This window comes from Salmo salar, chromosome ssa20, assembly GCF_905237065.1.
Source record: "Salmo salar chromosome ssa20, Ssal_v3.1, whole genome shotgun sequence".
In the NCBI taxonomy this organism is placed as follows: domain Eukaryota; kingdom Metazoa; phylum Chordata; class Actinopteri; order Salmoniformes; family Salmonidae; genus Salmo; species Salmo salar.
In genome coordinates, this window is record NC_059461.1 from 26,070,276 (window position 1) to 26,090,537 (window position 20,262).

General features: G+C 41.5%; 1 protein-coding gene across 5 annotated transcripts in view; it reads left to right on the forward strand.

The window, feature by feature from the left end:
* Positions 1 to 691: 691 nt before the first annotated feature.
* LOC106580378 (uncharacterized) overlaps positions 692 to 20,262 on the forward strand; it is a 38,040-nt gene continuing 18,469 nt past the window's right edge. Inside the window, exons 1-3 of one of the 5 annotated variants that reach the window (XR_001322875.2) lie at positions 773 to 1,291; positions 2,444 to 3,059; positions 5,144 to 12,149. The gene's annotated coding sequence lies outside the window, so the exon portion shown is untranslated. Of the gene's footprint in view, positions 1,292 to 2,443; positions 3,060 to 5,143; positions 12,150 to 20,262 lie in introns of those variants that run through there. The other 4 variants (XM_014161374.2, XM_045703118.1, XM_045703117.1 and 1 more) reach the window with 4 other exon arrangements.

Genomic DNA, 20,262 nt, shown 5'->3' on the forward strand with positions numbered 1-20,262 from the left:
AGCCATACTGCTCGTTCTGTGCGTGATTTCCTGCAAGACAGGAATGTCAGTGTTCTGCCATGGCCAGCGAAGAGCCCGGATCTCAATCCCATTGAGCACGTCTGGGACCTGTTGGACAGGAGGGTGATTGCTAGGGCCATTCCCCCCAGAAATGTCCGGAAACTTGCAGGTGCCTTGGTGGAAGAGTGGGGTAACATCTCACAGCAAGAACTGGCAAATCTGGTGCAGTCCATGAGGAGGAGATGCACTGCAATTAATGCAGCTGGTGGCCACACCAGATACTGACTGTTACTTTCTGTTAGTCACATGTCTGTGGAACTTGTTCAGTTTATGTCTCAGTTGTTGAATCTTGTTATGTTCATACAAATATTTACACATGTTAAGTTTGCTGAAAATAAATGCAGTTGACAGTGAGAGGACGTTTCTTTTTTTGCTAAGTTTACAAAAAATAAATTAACATTCTAGCATATAATTGCTTTTTGTGTGAGATGAGGCCATTATTTAGAATAGATTATAGGGGTTCACACATATAGGAGGGTTCTTTCTTTCAATTTCCCCATGGCACTGTGCAGGCCAGTCTGATCATATGATAATTTCTTACCAAACTGGACACTATATGGGCTAAAATGGCATAGGCCTAGACATCCCCGTATTAACTGTTTCATTCTATTGTATTCAGACTCACTGCAGAGATTATATTGTTTTAGCCCTAATCTGTAGCCAATGTGAAAACGCTTGGATGGCGCCTACAGGCAAGTTTCTGGTTACCGAGGGAACGCAGATGGTAGAGGAGACTGACGGGCATTCATTCTGTCATCAGTTTGCATTACAATAGAACGTACTCGTAGATCTGTGGCAGCTGGAGTCCGTAGCCTACAAGCGCTCGCATACAAAATACAGACATCTGTGGGTTAATTCCTCGTGCCATCCAAACACTCCTTTGTCCAGGCTTCAGTCTTGTTATTTACTCTCCATAATTAACCGCCCATCAGAGGCAGCTGCTCGGCACTCACCCGACCTCTCTGCTCAAGGCAAACTGACGCACTCCACGGGTAAATTGGAATAGGTTTTTGTGCGCTGCGCATCACAAAACCATTGATGATAAAGATTCGCTTTTCATTCAGAATATCTATACTATATATCACTGACAATTTTGTACATCGCTCATTCTATCCGAAGAGGATTAGAGTCGGACACAGTTGGAGCTCTTTATCGCGCCACCCTTGCTGACACAGATGGTGCGAGACAGGTGCATTTTGGACCAATGGTCAAACTTGCATCAATGCAAAAGGTAAGAGACCACTGACCGATTTTCTATCTTCTGATATTCGTTTAATAAGATGTTTAATTCTTCATTTTAATCTGTGAAACGCTCCCAAAACCGTAGCTTCAGACAGCCTACAATTATTGTCCCATTGCCTGGTTTCTGTCCTGGGGAGAATAATATACGTGATCATTATGCTGAGGAGAATATAGGGTAAGAAATGATTAAAACAGTCATAATGTATGGTGTTCAATGGTTTTAATCATCATTTAATGATCAATCTGTGTGACGAGTCTTCATGGCGAGGTGCATTTGGAAATTATGTTTTATAACACAACGTACAAAACATTATGAACATGAAATGGTCGGTAATTTGGATATGATTACTACAAATTTAGATAGCTGGCTAGACTAATTTACTAGTCAAATTTGTTTTTACTGACATTACTTTCAGTGACTGGCATACACTGAGTATACAAAACATTAAGAACACCTGCAGTCTTTCCATGACATAGACTGACCAGGTGAATCCAGGTGAAAGCTATGATCCCTTATTGATGTTAAATCCACTTCAGTCAGTGTAGATGAAGGGGAGGAGACAGGTTAAAGAAGGATTTTGAAGCCTTCAGACAATAGAGACATGGATTGTGTATGTGTGTCATTCAAAGGGTGAATGGGCAAGACAAAATATTGAAGTGCCTTTGTGTGGTTGGGGGGTTGCAACTCGATATTAGGAAGGTATTCTTAATATTTTTTTACACTCAGTGTATATGCGGATTTATGAGAGCTGAATACCATTTCAACGCCCCCATTTCAGTTTAAAGGCAAGGACACGCAAATCTCTGCAGGACCAACTAGTCTAGCCCTACATAGTAAATAATTTAGACATTCAAATGCAGCAACAGCACAGTGAGTCAGCTACCACTGTATCATATGCCTTGTTCGTTTAGGCTAGCTATTCTGTTCCACGATGGAGATAAATAAAAGATTCATTATAGGATATGCCTATACATCATGCATTTTTCTTTGAGGAGAAATTCATGCCTGCGGCCCCTCTGCAGGGGCAGTGTGCATCCATCTAGTTTTATTACAAACAGTTCTTATCTCACCCTGTCCACCTCCACTGCTGCTGTTTAAATAGAACAGTGCTGCTGGCTAATGGATGCCCTCTGTCTACAGTGGCCAAACCCACAGCCCAGCTGGCAGGACGCACGTCCCCATGACAACTGGGATTCCCTGGGGTCCCTGATGGACTGATGAATACAGGAGTAGGGAGACAGGTATGCGTCCAGTATATCCACACATATTGAAGGGGTTCTTCTAAAGACAGAGGATTAACCACTGGTGGTAATGATGTCTTGTAGGCTCCATTCCTCCATGAAATTTGTATTGACTATTGTTTGTATTAGGGGAGCTACCTTAGCAAGATATTCATTTCAATTAGGTCAGTTTAAGGTAAAACATTTCAAATAAGATTAAAAAAAGGTTAATCAAGTCAGTTAGTAACTGTTCCTAATCACCTATGATTCTGGGAACTTTATTTACCCTTCCCTCCTGCATCCAATGGTATTTTTTGGCAGTAGTCAAGTCCAACGGTCCAGCCTCTGCTTGGTAGGGTTTTGGGGGCAGGTGTTCCAGGGGGTTGCGTTCCACTTTCTGCTGCTCGCTGCTCTGTGTTTCTCTCCAGATATGCTGAGGAGGATACTGAGATGGTGCCAGCCCTCAGAGGCCATTTAGACGAGTCAACAACATGACCAGACTGACAGAGCTGTCTACAAAGCTGTTTTCTAAACAGGTACAACTATTTCTCAAACTAATTTAGATTTTCATTGAAGTCATTGAATAAGAATGTATATTTGTTGCCAATCTATATTCAGAGAGAGCCAAAACCCTTTCAAATGCCCTTGTTAAATAGACAATCCAGAAACCTACGCTGAGGTGGACTCTCTTCCCCCGATATGTCTGTGAGGTTTTGTTACAATATTGGCATTTGAGCAAACGAGAACTCTCGTTGCACACTGGTTCAAGGGCCTTCTACTGACACAAAGACCAGTGCTGCTATTGAGGATGTACTGTACAATATGTTCTCATGCCAAGAGAGAGGGTTAATGCTGAGCGATTAGTGCTTTTTGAAGTTGGTTCGATTATTAAAATATAATCACGTTCTTATTTGATTTAAAAAAAATGTTTTACATTAATTAAATGCATTATGAAATAATGGCATTAAAATGGTTTTAGAGTTTTTAATGGAAATTCCAAACCCCAAAATAGTGAACCTTTAATTGCCAACACATTGAACATATTCCATTGTCTCTGTCAGGTCCACATTGGGTAGACATCAATAGAAAAATAGTAAATTACTATGAAATAATACAATATTTCAGTGGTGTATATTACTTAGTTTTTATTTGATGACTTTATTATTTTTAATTCCTTAAAGCAGTGGTATTGAAAATTTTTCAGCGGGACCCCATTTTTTTCGCCAGCATTTCTGGGGACCCCACTGCCTTAGTCATATCTCATCTCTGCTTAGGCAGTAGCAGCCAACCAGCCAGACAACCATCTAATGTTATCTCTGTGCTCCCCATACTGTACTATTGGCTTTAGTCATCTTATTTAGCTAGGCTAGCCTGCCTAGCTGTCTGACAAAATCATTTTTCTAGTTCTTCAAAGTAGATAAGGCATACTTTCACGAATGGTCTCTATCCCTCTCGTCGTTGTGTTGTGTACATTCCTCTCTCATGCGGACTACGCGGTCTGTGTGTATCTAACCCGATCTATCCACTGAGGTATAAAGGAATGGAGAATGCATCCAAGATGTCTGACTTGTTTTCAAGGTAATCTACTCACGTTCGCATACGCCGATTCATGGACTGTCTATATCTGGGTTGCATCTGGTTTAAATGGACCAACATCACATGTGCACTAGCACTCAGTGCGCACAGGGAGCAGCACGAGCAGCGGTGACATCATCACGTCATCCAAAATTGTGGCAGACATCGGATGAATATAACATTTAAATATTTTCGGCTGTGAGTGATCTAAAAGAGAGGGTATATAATAGGGAGGGTGACATGGAAAGTAAGGGATTAGTTTAGTGTGTTCATTTATAAATCCACCGCATTATAACAGTGCAGTCGCCCTTTACTGTCAGAGAGAAGAGGTAGAGAGCAAAACAACCTGAAAGCAGAGCCATAACTAAATCAGATTTGTCTAATCTGCTTTCATGGCTGATTATCTTTAATATCTGACGTATGCCAGATCAGCCTATAAAATGTGTTTGGTTGGGTCAGGTCAGCCAAGAGCAAGAGAAATAGAGGCTGTGGAAGGGTAGCCTACATATGTGCTGAGAGTGGAGTTGATGGTGGGGGACCGTGGTGTGAGGGGAGATTGTTCTCACCAAGGCAACCCAAACATATTCTGGATCTCTCTTTGCAGAAGCTTTAAAGCTTAGAATCCTGTCCCTGGCCAATAATCCTGATTTCATGCATTTCACAGATTATACACACACACACACACACACACACACACACACACACACACACACACACACACACACACACACACACACACTCAAAGAGCCCTCTTGACTTTAATTTTGGGACAAAATGTGTGACATTTCGGTTGCAGAATTAATGTCCGTTGTCCTCTTCACCCTAGTACCATGTCAGCCTAAACTAATGGCTGCTTCTCTGCTCCCTCCACCTGTTTTAGTTTAGGTGTCCTCAGCCAAACTGCCACAATCACTTCTTCTCTACGCCTGTCAAACTGTCTGCTACTCAGTCCATCAGTCTTTCTCTGCTGCTCAGTTGTCTACACATCTTGTGTAATGTAGAACAGAACTCAGTGACTGTGTTGTCATGTCATCCCCCCCTGCAGTTGTCAACGCGGTTCATCCTTACCGAATTGGAACTGGGACGGGAACTGGGACCTATGGCTTTCACCCACTGACGAATGAGCATTACTACAAGGCTACTGACGGAGCTCACTTCTTTTGCTATCGATTTGTGTTAGAAGGAGACCTTGCAGTGATTATTATTGTTAATATTATTATTTGAAGTACCATTGGCACGTTGCTGGACCCTTTAATTGTAGTCTATTTTATGCGGACGTCATTCAGGACGTCATTCAAGACCACATTTCATGCCATAAGAAATACCCATAAAGGGTGGGGTTTTAGTGTTGTCTGATGCTTTGGCGCTTTCTTTTCCTTAAATATTGTTTACCTGAGGGAGCTCTCTCCCCTTCTCTGTAAAATAACACATTATCATCCCCTTCCACACTGTTCAGCTGATCAAAGCAGAGAGAGACTAACACCTCTCTCTGATGCCTGCTTCTCCTCATGCTGTCAGCACCTTTCTCTTCTCGGTAACCTTGGCAACACTTTTAACACCTTACTTCAATCTACCTCTGATGTCTAACATGAATAACAAGGTTGAGTCTGCTGAGATGGCCTTCCTGCTAATTTAATTGATGCGCTCCTAAAGGCGTCAGCATGCTTCAGTTTGGCTGACGGCTTCCGAAGTCGGCTAGGCAAACCGAACAAGTGTGCTTGCATCCTCCCTTAAAAGACCTTCACTTGGAAAACAATAAAAAAGCGGCAATAGTACCGATTGTCCATTTTGACATGCCGTAGCCAGTATAAACTTCCTCAAAATATTCAGAATGAATCTAAGATAACTCAAGAAATCTGTTATAAAATTTGACGTTTTTGCGGAGGAGATCTTAGTCGCGCAATTTTATGTCTAACTGATATGTTTGGTGCAGTATTTCTCAATGAAAACATTTGCATGAAAACATGTCGTCTCTCGTTGAATTACAACAAAGACTTTATTGAAGAATCCCTAATGTTGACCAATCACCAACGAAGGAGCGTAGATTTCGGCTACCGACTTCGGCTTGCCACTAGAAAAAATGTGTGCTCGAACAGCCGAAAAAACCCTTACCAAAGTCCAGAACGAACAAAAACGTCACAAAATGATGTCATAATATATGCACAAATTCTATTGAACTGTTTTGGCTGGGAAGTATGCGGATGTCTTAACCCAGCTGACATACCCATACCATTCCAGCAGCTAATGCTTGTTATCATTAGTCTACTCTAACGTTACAGGAATGTTATGAGGATGTTACGACTTTAATAGGGTTGTGTCAGTGTTTGTGTCAGTGTTTGGATGGTCTCCCGAGGCATGGTTTGTCTTGTGATTGCTGCATGTACTGGAACTCCCAATAACCTCAGCTAGAGTCATATAGAACTAACCAACACCAGAGTAATCCTGGTTTGCTAACCTGGACTAACAATCTAACAGTCACTAATCAAGCTAATCAACCAAACTAAAACCCAAGCCCCGTTGAGGGGAGGACAGCTCATATGAAAGTCCAGAACGGAGCAAATGGAATGGTATCAAACACATGGAAACCATATATTTGATGTATTTGATACCAGTCTATTCATTCCGCTCCAGCCATGAGCCCGTCCTCCCAATTGAAGATGCCAACAAAGTCCTGTGGTGTAGGTGTACATTTTGAGTTTAAGAGTGGGGGTCTTAGAGTAATTAATTTCCTTACCCCCTGAAACCAAACCATCAGCTCTCTTGGCATTCCTTAATAAATACACTAACAAATACCCTCTAATACCTAACAGTACTAATGTCTGGTAACAGATATTTTGTTACTTATACTAACCTGTACTATACTAACTTGTACCTCTCCCATTTTCCTGAAACCCTTCTTCCACCAGACACAGATCACCCAAAATCATATACAATAACTATGTATTTATGTATCTGTTATACCCTTAAGCTCAGTATGTTGCTTGTTGAGACGTTTTACTTTTGGCCCCTAAAACAACGGTGAGAATGATTCCAGGATCTGGGATGGGAAGCTGGATTAACCAATAGATTTAAAGACAAAGCGCACCTACCTACCTGTAGCTCACTGGGTTGACCACACACTTCTGCTCAGGGGGACGCCTAAAAACATGTTACAAATGTTTCAGTAACTATGTTAAAGAATTGTATTATTTTTGTAAAAAGTGTTCCAGTTTAACATAATGGCTGACAAATGTTTGTCCCCCTTTCTATTGTGTGGCCAACCCCTAAAAGGTGTTGCAGCTCAGTGCTTGGTTTGTAGCCTGCATAGACACATGTGTACTCTCTTATTAGATAAACCAAAGCAAATAGCAACCCTTACCTGCTTTACTACTAACTGAGTGGTGACTGGTACTAACAACAACCCTGGACGAGGCCTAACAATTTGGCCATTGATTTCTTGCTCTTACTAACATACTGTATCTTCTCTAAGACTAACGTGTGGCGCTTCTTTCAATGCTGTCTAACCATGCTGCGACCAACTTATCATCCATCACTTCACCCTGCAGTATCTTTTCTTTACTTCCTGAGTCGTCATGAGGATAGACATCCCTGTGTCCTTGATCGTGTGACACTTCAATAACCTGCACTAGAGTGAGAAAGCACTAACTATTGGGGCATGAAACAGCTTCCCAGAAACTAACAAACTAACTAACCTACTAATTAACTAATTATCTAACAAACTAACTGAAATGACTAATGTTGTGCTGAGAGTTATCAGGTTTTGAGGTTTTGGTTCAGCAAGCCATCCCCCTCTCTAGTGTGTGTGTGTGTGTGTACGTGTGCATGTATTGTATGCTGCAACTAGCTCTCACAGTCTCACGTCAGAATTAGACGTTCATCCATGTTTCTTAAACATCACATTTCAAATTTCTTCCAAACTTCAAATTTCAAAGTGTTTAAAGGTTAAGGTTAGGAATAGGCTTAAAACAAAAATCTCTAAAACAACTTCATATTGAGGGATTTGAACATGCAACCTTTGTGACACGAGGCAGATGCCATTTGCCATCTGCCAAAACTGAAACCTACTTGAATCTAACAGCGCTCACTGTTGCCCCTAGAGGCCAGTTTCCACATCATCTCCCGATGTCCTCAGACATGGAAGGACGTTGAATACTGACTTGTATCAAGGGTGACCTGGCTAGCAGACCTGTGGTTATTAATACTAACCTGTACTGTGGATGATGTTGGCTGGGCTTGTAATTTCAAACACATTAACATTAACTACTCTTTGCTTTGTGCACAGAGTCTGAGACAGAATCTTTTCCCATTTTCCTGAAACCTTTCTTCCACCAGACACACATCACCCAAAATCATATACAATAACTGTGTATTTATCTATCTGTTATAACCTTAAGCTCATTATGTTGCTTGTTGAGAAATGTTACTTTTGGCCCCTAAAGCGCAACGGTGAGAATGATTCCAGGATCTGGGATGGGAAGCTGGATTAACCAATAGATTTAAAGACAAAGCGCACCTACCTACCTGTAGCTCACTGGGTTGACCACACACTTCTGCTCAGGGGGGACGCATACAAACAAAATCTTTGTTACAAATGTTTCAGTAACTATGCTAAAGATGATTATTTTTGAAGTTGTCCATCTTAATAGTTTAACAAATAATGGCTGACAAATGTTTGTACCCTTGTCCATTGTGTGGCCAACCTCTAAAAGCTCAGTGCTTGGTTTGTAGCCTGCATAGACACTGATGTGTACTCTCTTATTAGATAAACCAAAGCAAATAGCAACCCTTACCTGCTTTACTACTAACTGAGTGGTGACTGGTACTAACAACCCCAGATGAGGCCTAAGAATTTGGCCATTGATTCTTTGCTCTTACGCAGGTTGACGTTTATTGTCATGAGTCTTGTCCTGGAGGCAGAACTGAGCGATTTCCCCTTAGATAAGCCAGCTGCAAAGTCAAAATTGTCTATATTGTAAAAATAAACGTTTTTGCTTTTTGGTCATTAGCACTAACAGTGTGGGTAAGGAAAGGTTTAACATCAGATTTCATGACTTTGTGGTTGTGCTACCTAGTGACCACTCTGCAGAGCGGACTCCAGAACAACATTCATGACGAAAAACACTAACCTGCTGCTCTTACTAACATGCTGTATCTTCTCTCAGACTAACATGTGTCGCTTCTTTCAATGCTGTCTAAGCATGCTGCGACCAACTTATCACGCATCACTTCACCCTGCCCCTTGGTGAGATCAAACAGCGTCTAGTAGGCCATGCTGTAGCTTTTCTTTACTTCCTGAGTTGTCATGAGGATAAACATCCCTGTGTCCTTGATCGTGTGACACTTTACTAACCTGCACTGGAGTGAGAAAGCACTAACTATTGGGGCATGAAACAGCTTCCCACAAACAAACTAACAAACTAACTAACCTACTAATTAACTAATTATCTAACAAACTAACTGAAATGACTAATGTTGTGCTGAGAGTTATCAGGTTTTGAGGTTTTGGTTCAGCAAGCCATCCCCCCGTGTGTGTGTGTGTGTGTGTGTGTGTGTGTGTGTGTGTGTGTGTGTGTGTGTGTGTGTACATTGATTCTCAAACTGTGTGTATGATGCCGTCATTGTTTTTGTCTGAATGAGTGTTAAGGATTCAGCATGCTTCAGTTCGGCTGGCGCCTAGAACCGAATGAGTGTGCTCGCATACTCACTTAAAAGACCTTTGCTTGAAAACTTTAAAAAGCAGCAATAGTACTGTTTGTCAATTTGAGGTGCCATAGCCAGTACACACTTCCTTAAAATAGTCGGAATTAATCGAAGATAATTCAAGAAATCTGTCATTAATTTAGACTTTTTTGCAGAGGAGATCTTAGTCATGCAATTTTACATCGAAGATTTTTGGTGCAGTATTTCTCAATGAATACATGTGCATGAAAACGAGTCGTCTATGATTAAATAACAATAAAGACTTTATTGAAGAAACCCTACGGTTGACCAATCACTGATGAATGGGGGTTAACTTTGTCTCAGAACTTCGGCTTGCCTCTAGAATTTTTTGGATGTGTCAGAACAGCCGAAAAACCCCCAACGAAGTCCAAAACGAACAAAAACGTCACATAAAGTCTTCATAATATATGCACAAACTCTTCCGAGCTGTTTCGGCTGGGAAGCATGCGGACGCCTTAAGTGTGTATGTTTTTCTGTCAGTTTTTTCTACAGAGTAACGTAATGCTATAGCAATATTGTCTTCACCCACTATTTACACAAATGACTGATGATTGGCTGAGAGAAATTGATGATAAAATGATTGTAGATTCTGTTTTGTTAGACTTCAGTGCGGCTTTTGACATTATCGATCATAGTCTGCTGCTGGAAAAACGTATGTGTTATGGCTTTACAACCCCTGCTATATCGTGGATAAATAGTTACCTATCTAACAGAACACAGAGGGTGTTTTAATGGAAGCCTCTCAAGCATAATCCAGGTAGAATCAGGAATTCCCCAGGGTGGCCCGTTACTTTTTTCAATCTTTAGTAACGACATGCCACTGGCTTTACTCAATTGCGGATGACTCAAGACTATACACGTCAGCTACTACAGCGACTGAAATGACTGCAACACTTAACAAAGAGCTGCAGTTAGTTTCAGGATGGGTGGCAAGGAATAAGATCGTCCTATATTTTTCTTAAACTTAAAGCATTGTATTTGGGACAAATCATTCACTAAACCCTAAACCTCAACTAAATCTTGTAATAAATAATGTGGAAATTGAGCAAGTTGAGGTGACCTAACTGCTTGGAGTAACCCTGGATTGTAAACTGTCATGGTCAAAACATATTGATAGAACAGAAGCTAAGATGGGGAAACGTCTGTCCATAACAAACCGTTGCTCTGCCTTCTTAATAACAACACTATCAACAAGGCAGGTCCTACATGCCTTAGTTTGTCGCACTTGGACTACTGTTCAGTCGTGTGGTCAGGTGCCACAGAGAGGGACTTAGGAAAATGACAATTGGCTCAGAACAGGGCAGCATGGCTGGCCCTTGGATGTACACAGAGAGCTAACATTAATAATATGCATGTCAATCTCTCCTGGCTCAAAGTGGAGATTGACTACACCACTACTTGTATTTGTGAGGGGTATTGACATGTTGAATGCACCGAGCTGTCTGTTTGAACTAATGGAGCACAGCTCGGACACAGTTCGGACACCCATGTACAAGACATGCCACAAGAGGTCTCTTCAGAGACCCCAAGTCCAGAACAGACTATGGGAGGTGCACAATACTACATAGAGCCATGACTACATGGAACTCTATTCAACATCAAGTAACTGATGGAAGTAGTAAAATTTGATGTAAAAAACAGATAAAGTTCACCTTATGGAACAGCAGGGACTGTGAAGCAACACAAACATAGGCACATACACTTGCATACACACACACAATAACATACGCACTATATACACACACATAAACAGGGACTTTGTATTGTAGATATGTGGTAGGGGAGTAGGAGCCTGAGGGCACACAGTATGTTGAGAAATCTGTTGTGAATGTATTGTAATGTTTTTAAAATTGTATAACTACATTCATTTTGCTGGACTCCAGGAAGAGTAGCTGCTGTTTGGCAGCAGCTAATGGGGATTAATAGTAAATACAAATGCACATTTAGAACTGATTTAGCCAAAAATAAGACCACATTTATTATACAGACTCAACTGTCAAAGGTGGGTTCTATTCTTGGATAAAGACAAGCTTCTTACAGCTAGACAATCAATTTGTGTGATCAAACTATGAAGCAGTTTTGCTTTGGAGGACCTAGTGTCTTTCAGAGTAGCTTCAATCAAAAGAGTCACTAGTCAACACAGTGTCTAAGTGGTCTTGATCCTTGTCCTTTGTGTGGTGGCACTACAGATTTATTCACAAAATATAGCTGGGATGTTGAAAAAGTGATAATAGCCTTACTATCTTTTATTTCATGTGCTGTATTGATAAAACATATTTACCATGCCCTTTTCTCTGTTGAATAAACTGTTACTTATTTAAAAAAAAGTACTTCTTTGTCTTGCGTCTTCCCTCTACAGTATTCTTTTTTTTAATGTTCCAAAAACATTCCCCTGAGCCTGGTGATTCTTGGACCGATTTTAAGTCCAATAATGCTTTTTCTTGAAGTATATTATCACCCTGTGAGAACAGCTGGTTGCCACTTTACTGTGTTCTCTCTCTGTATTCCAGTGTGTGAAAATCCCCCATGGAGGCTCTCTCATATTGTCTTCAGGAGGCAGCTTTCACACAGTCACAGCTAGCCAGCCACTCCTCCTCCGGGCTGCCTAGCCCACCCCAGCATGCCTCTGTGGAGTGATAGACAGGTGACTGGGGCTATGAATTTGGTCCTTGATTGCAGTAATCATAGCGTAGTGTGATTACTACCACAGCGTGTTTGACACATGCAGAGCCCTTAATATTCACAACGCTGAAAAGCGCCTGTGATTAACAACCCACTTCAAACTGTGAGGAGCACTTCAACAACAATGTCCATTCAAGAAAGCATACTTTCAAGATGCCAGATTGTCACATTTTTTTTTTTACATCATAAGTATAATATTTGTAACTTTTTGTAATGGTCAAAATGTCCACAAGTTGACAGTAATCTATCCAGGAAATTAAATATTAAATTGTGTCTAATGACTTGGGTAATAGCAACTTTATATTATCAGATAGTGGCATTTTTGTGAGAAATCATCTGGTTGAATGACTTATAATATAAATAAATCAGGGTATATGTACAGTACCAGTCAAAAGTTTGGACACACCTACTCATTCAAGGGTTTTTATTTATTTTTTACTAGTTTCTACATTGTAGAATAATAGTGAAGACATCAAACTATGAAATAACACATATGGAATCATGTAGTAACCCAAAAAAGTGTTAAATAAATAAAAAAATCTATTTTAGATTTTAGATTCTTCAAAGTAGCCACCCTTTGCCTTGATTACAGCTTAGCACACTCTTGGCATTCTCTCAACCAGCTTCATGAGGAATGCTTTTCCTGGCAATATTGAAGGAGTTCCCACATATGCTGAGCACTTGTTGGCTGCTTTTCCTTCACTATGCGGTTCGACTCATCCCAAATCATCTCAGTTGAGGTTGGGTGATTGTGGAGGCCAGGTCATCTGATGCAGCACTCCATCACTATCCTTCTTGGTCAAATAGCCCTTACACAGCCTGGAGGTGTGTTTAGGGTCATTGTCCTGTTGAAAAACAAATGATAGTCCCACTAAACACAAATCAGATGGGATGGTGTATCGCTGCAGAAGGCTGTGGTAGCCATGCTGGTTAAGTTTGCCTTGAATTGTAAATAAACCACGGACAGTGTCAGTAGCAAAGCACTCCCACACCATCACGCCTTGTCCTCCATGCTTCATGGTGGGAACCACACATGCAGAGATCCGTTCACCTACTCTGCGTCTCACAAAGACATGGCGGTTGGAACCAAAAATCTCAAATTTGGACTCATCAGACCAAAGGACAGATTTCCTCCGGTCTGATGTCCATTGCTCGTGTTTCTTGGTCCCAGCAAGTCTCTTCTTCACATTGGTGTATTTTAGTTCTGGTTTCTTTGCAGCAATTTGACCATGAAGGCCTGATTCACACAGTCTCCTCTGAACAGATGTTGGGATGTGTCATTTACTTGAACTCTGTGAAGAATTTGTGACGACCCTCCCACTCTGTCTGCCGTATTCTCTCTCTTTGCTCTTGTTTCCTTATTAGGATGCCGGTGGGCGGAGTTGGGAGGGTCGTCAGCTACATGGGAAACACCTGGGCCCGGGTGTGTGCCAGGATAAATAGATCTCTGCCACATTCATGGAAGAGACTCTCTCCATGCAGACACACTATGTTTATTTGTATATAGGTTACCTTAGTTAATAAATATATATTTTGTTATTCCTTGTCTCCACGTTGTCTCCCTTTTGTTACGAACTTTGAGCTGGTTCGTGACAAGTGGGAGCTCATCCGGGATATTTGAACGTATGGTGTTGGGGGAGAACGTGGAGTTAATGTTAAATTCTGTAGGTGCTCTGTTTGCATATTTTGTTAGTTTGTTTGCGTTTGATAGGCCCAGTATTGGTTGCGTTTGTTTGGTTTGTGTACTGCGTTGGAGAGTACATTTGGTTAGTTTCCAGGCCCCTGCCCAGCCTGGAAACGCTTGTTCTACTCGCTGTTGGGACATCGGTCTGAGGTGAGTACAGTCAGCTGTGTACCTCGGTGGGAGATTTGGGTAGGGTAGTGAAACTTACTACCTGGAGCTATAGCCTTTTTCCCCTGATAGGCTTAGCGACGTGTTTCATTTTGGAATATGTTGGGCATGGGTTAATGTTTTTGTGTGGTGTCTGTGGACTGAGCAGTTGTCTTGGGGCACATCCGTGGCTTGGTGGAATCTGCCAGCGTGCTGGGGGGTTTACTTCCTTGGCAGTGGGCTACAGTGCAAAATTACCCACCATGAATCCACACGAAGACGAGGGTTGAGCTATTGTAGGTTTTGGGGAAGCTCCATATCTCATCTCTTTTCTGTGGTGCCCAGTGATTTTCATTTCTCTTGTGGTCTGGTGTGCTCAGCAGAGGGGTTGAGCGAGATTATTTTTCAGTATTTACTAGTGACTATGAACCGTTGAGAAGTGACTGTCATTGGGCGACGTAAAAATTAGGAAGGACCCTGAGATGTTCTTTTCGTTGGAGCTTGTAGTTGACGGTCTCTTGTGTGCCCTGTTCCTGAATGTTTACGTGACTGACCATTGTTTGGTAGTGTCAGGTTGTATCTCTCCTGTTTGTTCCCTCCTGGTCTCATTTTCTTTCCTCTTAAACATTGCTTCCTGTGCGCAAAGGTTGCTGAGGTCTGGGGAGGAGGTTGGCTGGGCCAAGTGGAAGGTGAACATGTAACCCCTCCTCAATTTGGGAGGCAGAGGCTGTGTCAATTTGGGAGGCAGAGGCTGGTACGTTGTTCCGGTGTCCTTGTTGGTCCCCGGTTTTATGGTGTGGGGGTGTGACGACCCTCCCACTCTGTCTGCCGTATTCTCTCTTTGTTCTTGTTTCCTTATTAGGATGCCGGTGGGCGGAGTTGGGAGGGCTGTCAGCTACATGGGAAACACCTGGGCCCGGGTGTGTCCAGAGATAAATAGATCTCTGCCACATTCATGGAAGAGACTCTCTCCATGCAGACACACTATGTTTATTTGGATATAGGTTACCTTAGTTAATAAATATATATTTTGTTATTCCTTGTCTCCCTTTTGTTACGAACTTTGAGCCGGTTCGTGACACATTTATTTGGGCTGCAATTTCTGAGGCTGGCAACTCCAATGAATTTATCCTCTGCAGCAGAGGTAACTCTGGGTCTTCCTTTCCTGTAGCGGTCCTCATGACAGCCAGTTTCATCATAGCGCTTGATGGAACGACTGCACTTGAAGAGACTTTAAAAGTTCTTAATTTTCCCGCATTGACTGACTTAAAGTAATGATGGACTGTCATTTCTCTTTGCTTATTTGAGCTGTTCTACCAAATAGGGCTATCTACTGTATAACACCCCTACCTTGTCACAACAACTGATTGGCTCAAACGCATTAAGGAAAGACATCGCACAAATTAACTTTAAACAAGGCACACCTGTTAATAGAAATGCATTCCATGTGACTATCTCATGAAGCTGGTTGAGAGAATGCCAAGATTGTGCAAAGCTGTCATCAAGGCAAAGGGTAACTACTTTGAAGAATATCAAATATATTTTGATTTGTTAAACACTTTCTTGGTTAATACATGATTCCACATGTATTTCATAGCTTTGATGTTTTCACCATTATACAATGTGGAAAATAGTTAAATTAAATAAAAACCCTTTAATGAGTTGGTGTGTCCAAACTTTTGACTGGTACTGTATATAAGTACACTTCTTTAGAATAATAGTGTCCAAGGCATAAAGAATCAGAGGACTCTTGGGTCCAAAAGCTGGTTCTAGCATAGGCGCCCCATTGAGGACTTTCATTTTTGAAGTTGTCAACAGGGTGGGACTTCCTATGGGTTAAGGAAGGATCTCGTAATTGAATTCAGGTCATCAGAAGGGATCAGCCAATGAATTATACCCATGAGAACATTCCAGAACTGCTGGTGGCAGTAAATCATCAACCTTGGCTTCATACCTGTTTAAACACACTCCAGGTGGCAGTATGCACCCTTTAGTTTCTTTACCAACTCAGAAGTAGTAGAATAAGAACTTTGACTATGTCAAAAGGGAGATGCTCTCAATGGCGCTGCCTGTGTGCACAGAGGCAGCATAATGGGACAGAGTGCTCTATCATGGTCCAAGGTCCCCCCACCCGCCATGTCTTATATTTTATTCTTAGTGTTTAACAGCAGGGGGCAGTAACGCCCCAGGTAAGGCAGATCCAAATAAGCCTGGCCTGCTTAGATCACACTCTCTTCTGGTCGTGATAGCTCAACTGCTTGGTCATAACCCACTGGGCACACACTGGTTGAATCAACATTGTTTCCACGTCATTTCAATGAAATGACATCGAACCAACGTGGAATTGATGTCTGTGCCCAATGGGGAAGGTGTGATTGGGCTTGGTGTATCCCATTTCATCAGGTGTGTTAGCCAGGTTAGGTATTAGGTCAGAATAAGACCATGCTGTTCTCCTGGACTGATGTGCCCTCCCATCCCTACACACATTCCAGGGCAAGGTCTGCAACACTCCTAATAAGGATGATAGTACTGTCATTTTATCTTGAACACAATTTCTATAGATGGCGCCTAAAGTGATTATATAATATATTATGATTGGGCAATACCATTTTGACCAAGCACTGCATGTACTTTGGGGATTTGTGTGAATTTATACACAATTATGACTTAAGAAAGCTATATTTTACTCAATTTTTAATCCCATTACATGAGTCATTTATTCCACTTTAAAAAGATGTTTATCCTGGGTTAAGTCAGCCACCTGGGATGTGAAGGACTAATATGATCTGAAATCACATGGCCTTAAATGGCTATACAAATCATAATAGCAGGAGATCTCGCACACACACACGCACACACACTCCTTTTAAGGGAAAAGTGCAGGGTATATTGTGGTCTTTGTGAATCCCTCTGGCAGTGGTGCAATTGTACAGATGTAGGACCTTAATTTGATCACCCTGTTGTAGGACAACTTTCCTGCAATGCAGAACATTTAAAACTTGTAATGTATTTTAAGTTTAAAAATACTCCTGATGTTTGTCATTTCCACTTTGAAATTTAAGACTTGATTTTCCCTTACAAAAAATTTATCAATACCTTCAAAAATGTCCAATAATTATATGCAACATGATTATTTTCCTGCTGTTGCGATCTGGCTCAAATTAAGATCCAACATCTGTACATTGACCAGTACTCTCTGGGCTCTTGATTATAATAAGGATTTTACATTTTCCTGGATCATGCTCTTACAGTAAGTGCTCCAAAGCTCTTTGGCTCAGTTTGAGCCAATAAGCTGAAAATCACATACGCTTTTCACCCTCATACAGATATGGTTAAAATAGTAGTCATACAGATCAATGTACAGATGTAGGATCTTAATTTGAAGCAGTGTGCTCTAATTAATGGGTTGATACATTTTTTACAAGGGAAATTAAAGTGGAAATTATTTTTAAACCTCATACACTACAAGTTTAAAAGTTATTCTGCATCAGGGTGATCAAATTAAGATCCAACATCTGTAGGTACTAGGGAACCATCTGTGTCTCACGCAGGAGTTAGTCACAACAAGTCACTCACTCGTTTCTTTCCACATCTCCCTCCCTCTCTCTTTCTTTCTCTCTCTCTTTCTTTCTCTCTCTCTTTCTCTCTCTCTCTCCCACCCTCCCTCCCTCTCTTTCTCTCTCTCTCTCTCTCTCTCTCTCTCTCTCTCTCTCTCTCTCTCTCTCTCTCTCTCTCTCTCTCTCTCTCCCCTCTCCCTCTCTCTCTCCCCCCTCTCTCTCTCTCTCTCTCCCTCCCTCTCTCTCTCTCCCCCCCTCTCTCTCTCTCTCTCTCTCTGACACACACACCCACATAGCCCTCATTATTGTAACTCATCAAAGAGCTGTAGCTAATTGCGACCATTTGCAAAACATTTTTTTTTTCATTGATGTAGATTATCATAATTTGTTCATACTCTGACTTTTCTGACAATGGTGATAATAGACATTGTGAGATGATTTATTGATTTATGAAAAACAGTTCAGGAGTGCTCACAAAAACAGAGCTCCTGGAACACTTTTTCCTGCCATCATTGTTGCCATGGAGACCACAGTCTTTTACCTTTCTGTTAAAGGCTGTGGGACTGAGAAACTCTCTCTCTAATGGTAAAGCTATCCAGCCACCATGTGTACAGTGGTAACCAATATCAAATTAACCACAGAGACTTCTGCACTACTTATTTGCACTTAATTTCTTTGCTTGGGGTAAATAGAGATTTGGTACTTGCACACCATTTTAAACATTGACTGGAAAGTGTGTGTGTGTGTGTGTGCATGCGTGCGTGTGTGTGTGAATTTCACTACACCCACAATAACATCTGCTAAATATGTGTATGTGACCAATAAACTGTGATTTTGATTTGATTTGATTAGAAAGAGGCAAGGTATTGTATTTCACATTGACACATATACAGACAGGCTTGAGTAGAAGCACCAGTGTCCCCACCCGGCTCCCTCCTGGTAGAACTCTGTTCCCACCTCCCCTGTCTCAGACAAAGGGGTTCTGCTCTCCGTTTTAGCCCAATGTGATCCAGATGACGCTGGGTTTCCATAGGTCACCGCTAATTCACCACAGAGCTCAGCACACAGAGTCAAAACACACAGGACCCCTTCACAGAACAGCCCAGGAATGGATTTACACGCTACACCTTTATTCATTACCATATCATAGTGGCAACTCAGCTTACAAAATATCATTTTCATTTGCAGTACTGTTTGAAGTTTAATATGTAAGCACGCAAATGCATATTCATCAGAGTTTCTTGTATTTTTTTTTTGCACAGTAAACTTGACTTTTTAGGTATTCACTCTGATACCTGTCATTTTGCCAGGCCGTCATTGTAAATAAGAATTCTTAATTGACCTGACTGGTAAAATACAGATTCGATAAATAAAATAAAATAAATATGCTGTATGGATTGGAGTCCTACATCAGTTATGCATATGAGTGGTGTACGGAGGGAGACATAGAGGAGAAAGACTAAAAAAGGAAAAGCATGTTGGCTAGAAATAATTATTAACATTGTCCAAATGATCTCATCTAGCAAGAATGTTTCCGATTTGACCAATTATTTTTCTTTCTCAGCTCCCTCCTTTTCTGCTTCTCTCCTCTTCTCTCCTCTTCTCTTCTCGGAATGCTTGTGTGTGTGTGTGTGTGTGTGTGTGTGTGTGTGTGTGTGTGTGTGTGTGTGTGTGTGTGTGTGTGTGTGTAGTGTGTGTGTGTGTGTGTTTCTGTCTGTGTGTGAAGTGCAGGAGCTGTGCTCTGTAACCAGAGCCTCCATCACGGAGAGGCTGTCCGCTGGAATGACAGCAGATCGCCTCAAACGTAATTTGTCTGTAAGCTGTTAAAGATGGCAAGGGAGGAGAGAGAAACTAAGCTTGGGAAATATTTATTTCCCCAATGCTCTAATCATTGTGGCAGTGCCTGGCTCTATAGAGTCTAAAATAGTAAATATGATCAAAGGCAGTTCAAGGGCTGAATAGCGATCACTCTCGCTGTATCTGTGAGGCTGCACGTGCGAGGCTGTGTGCAGTTGTGCATGGGAGCTTATAGGAATGTTTAAGGAATGCTTGTGATTTCGAATATCTATCAGCTTTATGCTTTTTATACACTATATGTTTATCTAGCAAACACATTGGTGATCATATCATATCAGAAACCTACAATACTCAGACTGTGTTTTGCGGTCTTTCCCATCCTAGAGGAGAAGCAGAAGCACAGTTCACTGTGTGTTTGATTAAGCACATATCTGTATTTTTGTTTGTGTGTGTCTCATTACCTCAGGCATTAGGCAAGGAAAAACAGGAGGGGGGATAAGGGAGGTGGCTTAGTGAGTGCAAAGGGAGAGGCGAAAGGAGTGCAAAGCACAGGCAAATTATACAAAACCTGTACTG